This window comes from Apis dorsata, unplaced genomic scaffold (genome assembly GCF_000469605.1).
Source record: "Apis dorsata unplaced genomic scaffold, Apis dorsata 1.3 scaffold_149, whole genome shotgun sequence".
Lineage (NCBI taxonomy): Eukaryota > Metazoa > Arthropoda > Insecta > Hymenoptera > Apidae > Apis > Apis dorsata.
This window is the reverse complement of record NW_006263440.1, coordinates 943688-959915: the sequence shown is the minus strand read 5'-3', so window position 1 is coordinate 959915 and position 16228 is coordinate 943688. Positions and strand designations below refer to the sequence as shown.

Sequence of the window (16228 nt, the reverse complement as noted above, 5' to 3'; positions counted from 1 at the left end):
GAGAGAGAGAGAGAGAGAGAGAGTCGTGGTCCGGGATCAAAGTTCGCGCGCAAGGGGTGTAAAAAACTGGAGGAACGAAGGGGCGGACGGGAAAAGCGTACGCACGCGTCCGACACGACGACCCCTGATCGATCTCTCGAGCGCGACACGCACAGAGACACGCGTGGCGCACAGAAATAAAAAGATAGAGGATGATGCTCGAATGCAATTTTAAGAGCGAGTACGTCGAATCGAAAATGAAAACGATCGACAAGATTTCGGAATCTATCAGTTCCTCTTGAATTTTTAAAACAGTTTCTTCTTAGTAGAAAACTTAGGTGGAGAATCGTGGTGGAATCAATTTCTGGATTAACTGGGAGATCGCGATGGAGAAAATTTCGGAATCTACGGATCTATTTCTGGTTGAATTTTTAAAACAGTTGTTTTTAGAACAATAGTAGGAAACGGTTGAGAATCGTGTCGGAATTAATCCATTTCTGGATTAGCTCGGGGGAACGGTAGGCCGCGATCGACGCTCGATTGAAAATCCTCGCGGGACCCGGTGCGACGGGTTGACAAAGATGGCGAAATTGCCGAGGCAGAAAACTCTCCGCGAGCCACCCTCGTTAAGAAGCCATTTACTTATTGGACTCTGTTCGACCCTGGCGTATTGTTTATGGAAACGCTTCGGGATGAAAAAAACGGGGTCGGCCGTTTTTCATCGAACGCGCACGAAATCTGCCGAGAGAGAGCTACGTTTCGCGCGCCAACTCGCTGTATACACACGTATATACGTTAAAAGTAACGGATTATTCTATTCGGAGAAAAGGAAATAGCAGGAAGGGAGAAAAGAAACGGAAAAGAAACTTCTCTAAATCCTCGTTTTTCTTTTCGCCTACCAAGGTGAGAAAAGAAACTTGGGGTGAAATTCGTTTGTCTCAAACTATGGAAAATCGAGAAAAGTTTTCGAACCATCGGATCGTAAAAATGACCACCTCTTGTATCTCGTTTATAATCGTAATATCACACACGTGAGGGTGGCAAAGAAAATGGCAAGAAATGTTGGTTCGCGTGCGCGTTATCGCCTAAATTATAAATAAAGGAAAAAAAAAAGGAAAGAGAAAAAATAGAGGGCAAAAGGGAGGTGGAAGAGATGAAAGGAGGGGAGGGAAAAAATTGCTCCGCGAACTTCGCACGGATCGAAGGGACCGCGGAGAGAACTTTTTTACTTCTGCAAACATCCGTTCCACGTTCTGCTGGAAATTGATTCGTGTCTATCGCGCAACTATCTCTGCAAATTCAAATAACCGGGATCATGGAATTGGTTTGATTTTACTCCGCGCTATCTCCCTCGTGCTTGGCCCCCTTTTGTCAATTTTTTAATCTCCCCTCGTCTTTCCTCCCTTTTTATACTACGTGTACCATACTTATACGCAAGAATCGAGCAAATGTGGTTGGCGAGGAGGCATCCGAGGTTTCGAAAAAAAATCACGCGATCGCGTTTAATCGAGGCCAACTCCTCCCCTCCCCAAGTTTTCCAAGCCAACTTTCCCTTTAACACGGATCGATTTTAACGAAAACACACACACCTCTCGTGGCGTTGGTACGTAAACAAAGAAAGAGAGAGAGGAAAAGTCGAAAAGCGGCGAATATGAGAAAACCGAATATGAGAAAAGTCGGGCGTGCTTCAAAGTTACGTGCGACCCGAATGCGCATTTTAGGCCGAGATTTAAACACTTTTGCCGGGAACCATTCTTTCGTGAATGTTGAAAAGCGGCCGTCAACCGACGAAAAGCCAGATTGAAATAAATGGGCGAACCCATACCAACTGGCCAAAAGCAACCAGCAAATCTCTCCCTCTCCTTCTCTTTTTCTCTTCCTTTGTCCTTTGCTCCTCGTTTTCTCGTCTGCCTCCTCCATGTTGCCAGCTGCTGACACGCAGATTTCGATCGAGTATCGAATATCGCGAGGACGAGAGATGTCGGCCACGAGAGCGGGTAAATTCATCCGTGCGAGGGTTCGATTGTGAAATCTCTTTTCTAGGGTGAGGTCGAGAATGAGGTAGAGCACACTCGTTACGTAATTCAGAGTTTCGAATGGAATCGTGTGCGCGATCGTGTGGCGAAAGTCACGCTTTAGAAATCGAAAGGCAGTAATGGACAGCGGTGAACGTACATATATATATATATATATACTCGTGACGTGAAAGGTGTCGACAAATTTCAGAAACGTTCAAAGAGAAATTTTTTTTTCTCATTCGCTTTTCAACGCGATCCATTCCTCCGCTCCATCGAGTCAAAGGTATTTCGAGGAAATATTACCCGTGTTTTCGTTTCTTTCTTTCCTTTTCTTTCTTTCCTTTTTAATCTAGAACCGAAATAACTACTATTTCATAAAATATGCGAGTACGGACGAAACGAAATAAAATGTCAGAGTTGATTGATTCGGACCGATGTAACGAATGAGCGTAATTCGATAAAAATTTTAATAGTGCGCCGAAAAGGGAAGGTTAAACTCGCAAGCAGAAATTAAATTGCAGGGATGATAGCGCTTTTAGGCTTCATTCGTAAATGCACATTGTGCATTATCTTAATGCTACTCGATTCGATTAGGAAAATTTATTAATCGAGTTTGCGTATGGAGGCAATTGATGGTATAAATAAATTATAGGCCGAACGAACAATCGATACCTAATCGATACCTGATACGTAGAATACCAACGAATTATAGAATATAGACGTAAAGTTAAATAGAATTAAACAAGCATTAACAAATACGCGAGAAAAAAAGCCACAAAACCGCAAAAACGAATATTCATCTCTCTCCGCGTGTACAAAAGAATCAGCGATTAAATAATAAAAGCCGCGTGTATAGGCAGTTCTCGCGCGAATCTTGTGAATAAAATATCTGCTCGTGTCGTTTCCCAAGCTCGGTTTGCAATAGCGACAGAGAGCTGGGCGGAGATGAGAAACTCTGATGAAACTTTCCCGCATCATTTTCTTCTTCTTCTTCTTCTTCCTCCTCCTCCTCCTCCTCCCCTTCTCTTTCTCTTCTCTTCCTCTGCCCTATCCTCGCAACCCACTCGAGCCAACTTTCTCCTTTCACGCTCTCCCCGTCTCGCTCCCTCTCGAGATTAGAAAAACGCCGTAGCTCCTCGAGACGTCTTTGCATCTCGAGGACCAATAGACAACCGAGAAATGTATTCCGACGACTCTCGACTTCTTACTCCGTTTTCTCTGCTCTCCCTCTATTCCCCTCTCCTTCGATTCGTCCCTTTTCAGTTTTCGAAAGCGAATACGCGCGCCAAACTTTGCCCACGAGAAAAACGAACACACTTTTGCTACTTTGCTTGCACGAGGGAATTTGCTCGAGTCTCGGGAAAAATCAAGATTATCCTAATAAAGCTCCGTCCATATTCTTCTTTCGATCATCTCGCTCTTGACTTTTTGTCAACTTTCTCCCGCGATTTCTTTGTCACGTGAATCGTTATCGCGTTCCCTCCTTCCTTCCTGGTGCTTTCGCTCCAGAATCTGGAGCGAGAAGAGATTTTTTTTTCCTGCGATTTTCCGCTCGCATCTCTCCGTTCTGTTTCGATGAAGCTTCGTTTGTAGTTGAAAGCGCGACAATGAGACAAATACGCACGAGAAAGTTTCCCTGGTCCCGAGGGAATATCCATCGCTATCCCCGCGATACGCTCTCTTGTTGTCGCATGATAAATCTGCCATTCAGACGCGTACGAAATTATCGACGCTCGAGGAAACGTAATCTTCCGGTTCACGATTGCCGATTCATTTTTATCGGAGAGATTAGACGAGTAGTCGAGCATGCGAAACTGTCGATTCGCGTTTTCCAACTGACATCCAAAACGTATCATATCGGTAATAAACTGCTAATTCCAGCATCATCTCCGGCCCGGATGGAACGTTTCAAATATTGAAACGGTCGTGATCAAAGCCAGGATCTCATGACGAAAATAGAATTTCGTTAGAAGAGATTAGAATCCCCGAACGAACGATTTGCGTTTGCGAATTCCAAAAAGAAAATAGAAATAAAAATAAAAAAGAATGGAAAAAACGAGTGGAAAAAGTACAAAGGTAGGGTGAAAAAGAGAGAGGAGGGGATGAAATCGAAACCTGAGCGGATAAAACTCACGGAAAACCTCGCCACGGGCGGAAAATCGAATTCGCACGCTCGCTTGGGACGAGAGAAATCATTCCCCCGCAATTGGCGGGGACGCGAACTTGTCACGAGCATTCCACGATCGCACAATGGAGAATAGGGGAGGAAGGAGCCTGTTTCGTTTCGACTTCAACCTTTCCCCGCTTCAGGTTGAGAACCTCGTTCGCCGACAACGCGAAGGGGAGGGGGTGGTAAAAGCTCGGACAGGATCTCGCATCAACCTGATTTCTAATTACATCAAAAGCCAGAAAATCGTCGGGGAGGGGGAACTCAATTCCCGCGATGATGGACGGGCACGCGTTTCCATCCAAAGTTGAAGACTTAATAACAAACCCTTCGAGGGAACGCGATGGATGGAAGGCGAAAGGAAGGAAGGTGGCGAACGAGCGAAAGGCGCAACGACCGAACCCCCTTCCTCTCCCCTCCTTCCCCCTCCTTCTCCCTTCCCGATGTGTACACGCGCGGTGCATGGCCCCGGGACACAATTCCGCGAAATGCTTTCCGCAGAATTTTAACGAGATAACCGGTGGTATTAGCCCCACCTCCTCCCCCACCCTTAAAGTGTCTCTAATTCCGTGCGTCAAGCCGCATTCCATCGCGGCTCGTTTCCTCCCGTTTGTCTGATTTCCATGCCTCGATTGTCTTCTCGACTTGTAACGTTATTCAGCGTTATTTTATCTCATTCGAGTGTTTTCTACATCCCTCTGAGAGGATGGGATTTTAGGTGTTGAAGTGGTACGAGAATGGAATCGAGTAGAAATATGATAAAATATAAGAAGTAAATAAAGGAGAGGGAGAAGTCGATGGCGAGGTCGTCGAATGGAAACGTAGATTCGTATCCATGTACGAATCAATTTGATCCTCCATTACGGATAACGTACGTACGTTACGAGAACTTTCCAACAGCTGTTTCTGCGAAGACAAATGGTTGGCCATAATCAACACTCTGAATTCATTCCTCCTGAAGTTACGAACGCCCCGTTCCACGCCGTATCTCCGTAACAATTTGTCCTTAATATTCAATCCGAAGTCGCTCGAACGAATATCTCCCGTCACTCGGTTCGAAACCGTGTATACGTTGCGCAACTCTTTCATCGTTCCCAAAACGATTATTAACGAGAGAGTAAAAATAGAATCCCCTATTTTCCCCGCAACAACTCCAACGGCTAATGACGATCAATCAAGCGGACGAGATTGATGGACGGCAGCCCGTTCCCTCGAAGACTCAATAAAGCTTTTCCCTGTAATGGGGGAGAGGTACAAAAGAAACGAATGGAGGCGAAGGTCGGATACGCGTTACGTACGCGTCACCGTTCACCGTGAAAACACGTCGCAAATGCGTTTCGAGCGATGCAAAAGGGAAAGAGGCGATGACACGCTTGATTCGGCAAGAATCTATCTTTTTTTCTCCCAAAAGTTTCGATCTCGATCCCTCTTCTTCGTCATGAAGAAGTATCGCGATAAAGCTGATGCAAACTGTGTTACACTCATTGTATCCTATAGAACATCAGAAGTTTTCCAGAATGATTATTGCCTCGATACGGAAACGATTACGGAGGGACGAATGTGGAGGGAAAACCTCGGAAGGAAGGAGATATACCGTAATAAGTAAGACGTTCTAATTCGCCGCCCTCGGATACGAGCAATACAAAATTCCATATAAGTTTCCTCGTAAGCCATAATAATTCATCACCGAGAAGGTACGATGCTTTGATCCGCTGGCGAACGAAACTTTCCCGCATAAATTTTGAATGGTCGCCTGGAACCATTGGGGGGAAAGGAGCCAAAAATTTTTCCAATTCCTTCGATCTTAATCGACGAGATTAATTCGCGATGGGCGCGTACCAAGCTCTTGGAGGAAAAAAAAGAGAGTTTTAAATCTCGTAGATTAGAGATTAACCTAGAAAACAATTTGTCCCAAAGCTTTCTCGCGATGAAACGATTCTCCTCCTCGAATCAAACGCGATCGATTCGCATAAATTCGACATAAATCCCTGTTACACGATTGGGAACCGCGATTCAATTATTCTTACACCTACCATCGATCTATTTACCCGGGCACCGTTCATCTGAAGGGAATACGCGTAATCCCGCCCGCACAGATTGCACCGCAATTTTATTTGCAAATTCATCATCGTTATACGTATCGATCGATCGATGCTCATCGAATCTCAGGCCGATTCGCGCGTATTTCAATAGATTCTCGCCAAGAATGATCCCCTATTTAATCTTCAATTTAATCGATTCAAATTCATTTTCGAACGAATTTTTGGACGATATCTCACCGTGCATATATATATATCGAAGCGTGTACGTTTTAGAAGACGATGCACACGCGAAGAATTTGCGGTGCAGAGAGGATACATTTCTCCCCGAGTCTCTGTCTCTCGCCATTACCCTCCGTCCGCCATTCGTATCCAGTGGCGTAGAAACGCTTCGCGTTCGCCCGCGGCGGGACTACAAAATTGCTTTACCGCCCCCTCGCGAGATCTTTAATTTGGTTTACTATCGACCTGCGACCCGCAAACTTTGTCTCCACCCGCGAAAATTGCTTGACGAATCTCCAAGCTTGCAGCCAGAGGGAAGGACGGAGAAACGTCCCTGAAAAAGAATTTACTATTTCTGCGCAGTGTCCGTGAAATCTTCGAAGTTTTGCGTTTTTCTCTGATCCTGAGTTGGATCGTAATTATTTCGCGCGACGAGGATATTATTTCGATTCGAGGGAATATTTTTACGCAACGAATAACGAATATTGAAATTACAACATCTCGAAGACTTCGTTGTTATAATTTATCAACGATTAAAATCCAGGTGAATGGAAGAAAATCGACGCAAGGTTTGGAACAAGTGTTCTTTTTTGTTGAGAAAGGGATAAGGCGATCGGTGTAAATTGTTCGGATCGGGGAGGAAAGAGCTCGTTCAGCTTTCGGCTGTCGCGAGGATCGCGTGCGCTTCCTATTTGGGGGAGGGTGAACGTGTTAGTGGAGGAAAATCCGGTGCTGGGCGGCGGCTGGCTCCTTTGTCTGTCAGGACCAGTAGTTTATACGATGGAATTCAACGGAGAAGAGAGGGAAGAAAGAATGAAAGGAAGGAAGGAAGGAAGGAAGGAAGGAAGGAACTCGTCGACGCGACGACTGTCTCGCGAACGTCGAAAAGTCGCTTCTTCCTGATTTTAAGCGAGGTAATCTTTTTCCTTTCTCTCGCTTCGCTTTTCCACTCTCGTCCCCCCTCCACCCCCCGTTTTTCCATCGTTGGCTGTCGACGAGATGGCCGAAGATTGGTTCTACTATAACACGAGAGTTTGCAGTATGGCTCGATCGTCCTTTCTCCAGAGGTTCGTGTCTTTCGACGGGATATAAAAGGGTCTCTCCAGTGACCAACGCGGTCGTTCCAACGACAATACCTTTTACTAGCGGGCTATTTTCGAGATGTCGATGCGCCATGAACCGAAAGCTAGCCACGAGCCTAGTAAAATCGTCCATTCTATACACCGTATCTATCGCACGCGCTCCGATATTTTCTCGTGTAACCGTGTTTCACCGTGATTTAAACGCGCCAGAGATATATCGATCCTCTCTCTCTCTCTCTCGCTCTCTCCTTCGACTTCACTTTTCCTTTATACCTTCGATTCCTATAGACTCGTCTCGCTCTTCTTCTTCTTTCAGTTACGTAATTTAAACACGACGAACGATAGAGACGAACGAGGAAATATTCTCGAATTTTCTTCATCCAAGTTTTTCATCCTATAGATCGAGTTATATACATTTATTGCATTTCTTTTTTCCTTCTCAACGAGAAGTCGAGGAGGGGAAAAAAAAAAAAAAAATAACCGAGACGTTATTTCTTCGTTCACCTTTAATATTTCGTTCGCGTCAACTCGAATTCTTGGCTTTGATTTAACCCGACATTTAATATAATACGCACGGTCTCTATCTTATCGAGAATTATACGGCGATTGCGGTTGGCTGCGGGGAGAGAGAAAGAGAGAGACTGACCGGTACGTTTATTACATCCTTTACCAGTTTCTCGGCCACGTCTGGCAGAACCAGACGAGCGCGACTCTATTTCGCGGAAGGGGAGGATAATTAATGCAAATGGACCGGTGCGCGTAATCGCGAGATAATAAAGCGATCATAGCTCAAGGAGGGTAGTACTTCGCGGTGACACCGGTGAATTATGCACGATCCTTCTCCCCCCTTCCTCCGCCGTAATTCGAGACGATATTGCCCCGCGCGGTTATAAATTTCTCTCTTCCCTAGGCCTGCGAAATTTCTTCCATCCGGAAGCGGAAAGCAAAAAAAAATATATTGGCGCGATTTAACCCCTCCATTCTGAAAAACGATCAGGCGATCTAAACTCTCGTTTAATGTTATCTCTGTATTTGTTCTCTCAGTTGGAGAAATGTTGAGAAAATAGTTATCCTGGGACGATGATAAATATATCGCGTGTTACGAGGGAATTTTCGTGCGGTTGAGAAAAAAAAAATGGTCAACTGCACGCATCCATCCATCGCGAGCTTTGCATAACCGCAGGAGAAGGAGAACGCCGATCCAATGTGTACGCTCGTTCCACGCGTGGCTACGTACTCCCACGAAATATCGGTTGGGCCCCCGAAGAATGTCGGGTCAAAACCTTGCCCCTTGAGAGGTTAATGCTTCGATGACACGGAGAGAGGAAGCTTACCTCTGTTCTTAATCGTGTCGCGTGGACGTTTGAACGACGAGGGGACGGAATTCCCCGTGGATTAAACGAACTGCAACGATTTTTTCTCAATGTTAACGCCAATGATATCTTTATACGAGCTTCTTCTACGTTCCTCGAGCTCGAGAATCTCGATTTCTTTGATTATAATATTATAATCGTTCGTTCGCTTTGAACGCGAAAGGTGGACTCGTAGAATCGAACCTTCTATCCTTCCCTCCCCTCTCTCGATCGTTCTTCGCGTTCGTGATCGAAGAGGGCTGCCGGTTGTGGGGCATTTGCATGCCAGGGATCGTAAACCCCGTTCAAAGAAGAGGGACGGGATACACGAGTACACGTTATTTGATCAGGCATAGTAAACACGATATTTTCTCACGCGCGGGGATACACACAGGCCGCAAATCCAGACGGGTCTGTCCGTCGGTTTGCTCCGCCGCGTCATTATTTGCGTCCCGTGCAAGCGCGGCCGAATTAAAGGGAGCAACACGGTATCGTCGATACCGTGCGTGGGAGAAAAACAAAAAAAAAAGAGAGAGAAACAGAGAGAGAAAGAGAGAAGAAAAAGAGAAAAAAAATGATCGAGCAACGAAGAAGGGGGGAGGGATTATCCGGATCAATCGGGCCACGAGCTATAATAACCGCGTTTAATCCTGTCGTCCCCCTTACCTCCCTCCCCTCGCTTTGAATTCAGTCGGCGGCTACGATCGACAAATACGTCTCGAATAATTCATCTCGATTGGCACACGGTTTTCTCGTATCCGTGCAAAAGTCTCGAGAAGCGCAATCGATTGAAGAGGAAGGTATATATATATATATATACATAGAAGGATGCGACGATATCTAAAGGTCGGAGAAAATAGGCGTACGCGTTGGACGAAACGAGAGATGGAAGGCAGAAGGGAATCATTAATCTAGAGGAGGATCGAGTCGACGGTTACCCGGGGACGATTTGTGTTTCTTGCGATTTCGTAATCCCGTGCAGTTTCTCATAAAAGATCGTAGTAGCAGTCGGGGACTGAATTGATTCTCGTGCTCTTTCCTCCTTCCCTTAATCCCTGCTTCTCTTTCGCCATCCACCTTTCGCCGTGCCGTGTCTTTGTCGTAGCGCGGAGTGCTTTCGGCGCTCGGATCGCGAGANCGCGGCATCGCTCGAGAAAGGGATGCGATCTTCCTTCGACTCTCTCTCTCTCTTACTCTCCTCTTGCCGGATCCACGGTGTCCCCCAACAGGCGAGACGGTAATTGGATAAGTTAATTAGCTTTTTAAACGAAACTTTGTCGGGCTTTTAAATACTCGGATCGTTCTTTTTTCAGGCTTGCGGTCGCCTCGTACCTCATCCCCCATCCGCCCCCTCTTGAACGGCGGATGCTCGCCTCCTTTCGAGGAGCCTTTCCGAGGAGCAAATGCCAGAGAAGACCGACCATCGTCATCCCCGACTCGCCCTCCCTCGCATCCTCCAACCCTTAATTGAAGCCATAACGCCGTACAGCCTCGAGCGCCCTTAATGCGGCCGAGGCTGCGCGTCACTTTAATTGAAAGTGCACGGATTCCTGTGCGATAGCTGCGGCTGCGGTTGAACGTCGCGAAAGAAGGAGAGAAGAAAGGGGGAGGGGGCGAGAAGAGGGAGAGGTGGAAACGGAGAAGCGAACTCGATGGACGCGGATGGAAGTAACCGTTTACCTCGAATGCATCTTGTTTCGCGCTCGTTCCCTCCTCCTTCCGCGGCGAGGCTACCTCGTACCTTGACTTTTAACGAGGAACAATAACGAGAAATAGGAAAAATTCCACGAGCGCTTTTTTTTTTGTTCGTGTGAAAAATAAAAACAGAACGAAACGAGGATTATTTCCTGTGCGATAGTCCAAGAAGATCAGAGCCAAGAATTTCGACGTTGTTTTTTTTTCTTCCGTCGCGAAGAATAATTTGTTAAGGGAAAAGGATTTTCTGCGCTTCCATCCTGCCGCGAGTCCGTTTCGCAAACCGCATAGACTATTTCGTTGAAGTAGACTATTTCGTTATAAGTAAATGCAAGTGTGTTCCGCAAACAGAGGAGGGGGAAAAAGAAGACTAGGGAAATGAAATTCCTTTGGACGTGCTCGTTTTATATGCTTATTAAGTTCGGTTTGACGGAGTGAATATCGGAGCGAGTTAGTCGAGCGAAATAAATAAGATCAAAGGGAAGTTTTAACGAGAACTTAATCAACGACCATGCCAATGTTTTCATTGGAACACGGGAACTCGCGAGAAAAGTAGCGTCCGGACTTTCGATTAATCGTTATTTACGATACAAAGTGTGTATCCGATCTCCTTCTTCTTCTTCTTCTTCTTCTTCTTTATTCTCGAAGAAGAGGGAAAGTTTTAACGAGAGAGAATTTATTCGGACATTCGCTTCCCTCCTCGAAAGGAACAAAATATATACAGCCTTTCAACGCCACGATACACATAAGTTGACGTTAATAATTGTGTATCGAGGATAATCCAGGGAACGCGTGATAGAATTATTATCGGTCACAGATGTATACGGATGTACACCCGGAGATTATATCGACAGGTTCGAAATATCGATTAAACGTTTACATCGCCCTACTTTTGAGATACACACTAGTCATTCTTGAATATCCTCCCTTCATTGATCACCCATCCGAGGGAAATCGAGACTGTCGGACAAACTGTGATTAATGGAGATAATTTCAATTCAACCGCGCATACACGTTTCCCCGTGTAAAATATCGACAAACCGAAATCTGATTACATCGGATGAATTAAACATAATATACACCCAGGTATGTAACGTTGTATATATACATATATACACGGTTGTTAAGCTTACTCGGTTGCAACGAAAGAAGAATAACGCGGCGAAAAGTACAAAATTGGATATTTAGGAAACGATATTTATTCGACGAATAATAATAGACGCGGAGAGAGAGAAAGAGAGACAGAATTCGGCCGCGTCGAAGCACCGAGGAAGCAAGGTATATATATATATATATATAATTATTTCGTCGAGAAAGGAAAAATGTGAAAAGTTTCGAAATGATCGCGTGCATCCGAGCGTGCGATGCAGGCCTCTCGTTAAGTTTATTTATTATTATTTCGCAATTTTGAAAGCTCGTTTGTTTGCTCTTTCGTAAATAAATAAAAAGTAAAGATTTGAAAGGGAAACGTAGGTACGTTTGTCCGCGCGCTCGTGGAACGAGCTCGTGGCGAGACGCAAAAGCGGAGGAACGAATGGAAACGAAAGGCGAGTAAAATTATTTTCTTCTCCCGGTGGCAAGTCAAAGGGCGCGCGAGCTGCGGATTTCGGATGGTCCAATTATATCCGTTGAATACAATTGAACTTACGTCGCTACGTTGTTAACGACTCGTGTTTCTCGAGCTGAATAATTCGCCAAGAAGTTGGCTTAAACGAGTCAGCCGGCCACTCGGTTGTCGAATGTATCGAAAAATAAAGGGGAGAGTCGGGACAGTTATCAACTCGGGGATGTTGATTAACGGGGATCGTGTCGCGAGAAATCGGGTGAGGGGTTAACGAGCCACGTCTCGAATCACGTCGCTCTCGCGAAATGATTGTAACGCGGAGAGAATTTCAGAGATGGGATAAAATAAAGGGTAAATAATAATAATTTCTGAGACACGGTAGTAGTACGGTATTCGAGCGAGTTGTATATTTTACAAACGCGTCGAGTTCCTTCGTAATTTGCAAGATTGATATTTTTGCGAAGAACGATAAAGTAACATATTCGTCTGGTTTATACGATTCTGTTCCTGTTAAGAACTTAATTCCCCGCTTAATATTTTTTTAATTAGCGAGAAAAAAAATAATACCGGTGCGCAAATGATATTACGTATTTTATAAATCCTAACTTCGTATGAAATCGGAAAAAAAATAATATAGAGCGTTCTAAAGCCTCGCGACAGAGAGCAAACAACAATTTCACCGTTTCTATTCGCGGTATTTCGCTTCTTTCTTTATGAAATGAATATTCGTTTGAAACAAGTATAACCGCATTCAAAATATAATTAATTAAATCTCAATATTCCGACATTCACCGCAACGCTTATGTTATATATACATGTATATTTTTTTTCTTTCTCTCTCTCTCTCTCTCTCTCCCCTCCCCTTTTTTCTTCCTATGAAACGGTAAATATAATTTCATTTAATTAATCCAGATATAATTATACGAATCCAAATCCATTCGATTACGAATCCTTGTACGATAAATTGACGTAATGGTTAAAAAAAAAAAAATATTAATAACTATAAAATTGAATGGATTTTTTACAAATTCAAATTTCGAAGTGGAAAGAATATCAAATCCTTACGAAAACGAGGAAAGAGGGCATCCTTGATATCGATAAGATTAAAATTTTTACCGGTGCCGCAAGTAATTAATTGCCGGATGAATAAAGAAATCCATGTCCACCGAGTGGTTGATATTTACTACTGCCCGTACTAGCTCTGTATTCGCTACCCCTCCGTTTCTCTCATTAATCATCGCGTTATCATAATTTTGCCACTCTACCACTCCTCCTGGACACGGGTGAAAATAAAAAGAGGGGAAAAAAAGAGAAAGAAAATTTGTCTTTCATTACGACGTATATCAAACGAACGATTAAACGATTTGGCATCGCGATTAATACCGATAATAGCCGAGGAAAATAATATTTTCCTAGTTTATAGTCAATCCCTCTACCCCTTTTGTATCCCTTTCGTTAATTTCGTTAACAACAATTGTATCCCAATTCGATCGAAAACAACGGGAATATCATCATTTGTTTCGTCACGATCGTTTAATTATTAATTCATCGCTTATCGTTGTCGATAAACCAAAAGAATCGAAGCTTCGATATTTTTAAAAAATACACTTTTTCCGCTTCTTCGAAGGATCGCTTCCTAAAATTCTCCATATCCATTTCCATATCGAATATCCTACGCATATCATAATACGCATATCATCGTAGGTTGACGCACGATCTTTGGTTACGATAGAGGCTCGTGTGATGGTTCACGATCGGTTGCTCCAAGTTGCTCGATCTCGATCAGAATTTTATCTCGGGGCGTCATCGTTAGAACGGGCACGGCGATCGATTCGCGGCGATACGACGCCAACTTAAACGGATACACCGAGCTTCGAACGGGGGTAAAGTTTCGCGCGATTAAGACCGTCAATGTTGCCGGAATTATCGCGAGATATGGCTCGTCGAACCATCCTTTCGTCGTCGACGCCACGGATGGAAGCCACGTGCACAATTATTATCGATCGATACCGCCACGACGCCCACGAGAAGCAAACAAATTTCCACGCGAGTTGATGCCGTTTCTTCGACGTTCCAGATTTCCCCACGATGAATCTCGAATAAATAGGTAAACCCAATAGAACGAGATTGATTCTCGACGATTGATAGGTGAAAAAGTTTTATTTACGAGTAATAATATAATATCGGTCTCGTTTGATACATTTCTCTCGAAACCGGATATCACGTGTGAAAGAATCGTGATTTTTTACGATGCGAGCGTTGCACGAAAGAGAAAGAGAGAGAGAGAGAGAGACGATTATCGCGACCAGTCGATAAAACACCGATCACGTTTATTACGTTCGTGACCGGCAGCCAAATGTTACACCGGTCAGTCAATCGGTATAAAATATGTGAGTGGACCGTATTAACGAGGCATTAAATTGGCGCGTATAAAACATCGATGAACGTGGGGTGGATTGGACGAGACGCGATTTAATCTGTTCTCGTGTCGAAACACGGGCGGAAAAATTTCGTTGATTTATCGTAGGGGGTGGACAGGCGGGAGGATTTGTTTCGAAGGAAGAACATCGTATGATTGGTCGAAATACGTGCATCTTTCGAAATATGAACGCGTGTTAACGATTCGTTCGAAAGGAAGAAAGGGGAGAAGGGGAATGGCGAAGTGGGCAAGAATTATGGCAACTGGCAGATCGATTACGCTCGGCTGGTATAACGCGTCCGGTCACGTGACTTCCCGTGATTCTAATTCATTACGAGTTTAAACGTCGAACGTAACTACGTTTTTCTTGCCAGTTTTTTCCTTCCTCGCCCTTCGTGTATCCGGCGAACAACGAAGAAGGAAAAACGAAGAAACGCACGTGAAATGGAAAACTCGCGTGTAAACTGATTACGCTGAAAATCGTTCACGCGTGCCATTCGATAGTTTCTCGTTTCTTTCTTCTCCTTTCCCTCTTTCTCTCTTTCCTTCTTTCGTAAAACACTTCTCCTTTCTTTCGATCGCAAAAAGCGAATCCACGGCCGAGGATTCGATCGACGAACGGTTATAGGACACTATAGATAGATACTCGTAGACACAGGTATACGCAGTTCGCCCTCGTTGTTCCGGGTTACAACGGAACAGAAGGAGAACACAGAGAGAAAGAAAAACACGCGGCCTGAAATTGCGATTTTACCGTGCCGCGATGTCGGTAAATATTTACCTGTCAGGCTGGCTCTGTTCGTTTCCCTCCGGTCTCTCCCGCTCTTTAATTAACACGCGTTGTCCCTTCTTCCTTTGTAATCCTCTCCTCCCTCTCTCTTTCTCTTTCTCGTTTCCACGACACTTCACTCTCCAAGGACGAAGCCGAGAAAAATAAAAGACACGCTACTGGCGGCGTATCCTCTCTCACTGACGAACACGTTTCACGGATCTCGAGGATACTCTTCTTACATCCTCCTCCTCGTTAACGTTGGATGAATTCCGCACCGCAAGCAGGAAGCAGTCAATTCGATTTTCTCCCTTCCTTTCTCGATCTCCTCCAGGCCACGCTCCAACGCGATATCTTTGGCCGAGACGAATACGATAAGGACCACCCCGGTTAAACGATAGATGGTATCGAGGGTTCCCCTATCGACCCATCCCACCTCGTAAACCTCACCCGACTCTTCGACGGGATCATATTTCTTCTCCTCGCGCGTGCATGCCGACGATGCTCGGTCGCCCACACCGAGGGATCGCGATATCCCACGCAATGCGGCCGAGAGAAACACGGCTTCCGTTTCCACGGCTTAATGGACTTTGATGGATCGCGTATCGAAAAATGTTTCGTCCACACGCGTTATTCGTCAACGAAAGAAAATCGAGCGGATTCTTCGAACGCGACCGCGATCTTGTTTCCTCGAGTCGAGTCGAGTCGAGTCAGCTGTAACGATTTCGAGGGTTCTTCTAACTTAAGTTCTACGCACTATCACATATACACACTTCATCCACTGTACACTGATCGAGTTTCCCCGAAGTGGAGATCCGCTTCCATGGAATCCTTCCTCCCCGATAACAATCATACGCTACCATTATAAACCGTATTATAAACCGTACGACCCCGTAGTCGCTGCTACCACCACTAATTCTGC

The 16228-nt window shown here is 44.9% G+C and overlaps 1 protein-coding gene across 4 annotated transcripts in view; it reads right to left on the bottom strand.

Moving 5' to 3' along the window:
* The window catches only part of LOC102676723 (agrin-like), a 340887-nt gene that overhangs the window by 275122 nt on the left and 49537 nt on the right, over positions 1 to 16228 (bottom strand). For 2 of the 4 annotated variants that reach the window (XM_031509408.1, XM_031509409.1), the window contains exon 1: positions 15319 to 15582. The exons of the other annotated variants lie outside the window; for them this stretch is intronic. The gene's annotated coding sequence lies outside the window, so the exon portion shown is untranslated. Of the gene's footprint in view, positions 1 to 15318; positions 15583 to 16228 lie in introns of those variants that run through there. 4 annotated transcript variants of the gene reach the window in all.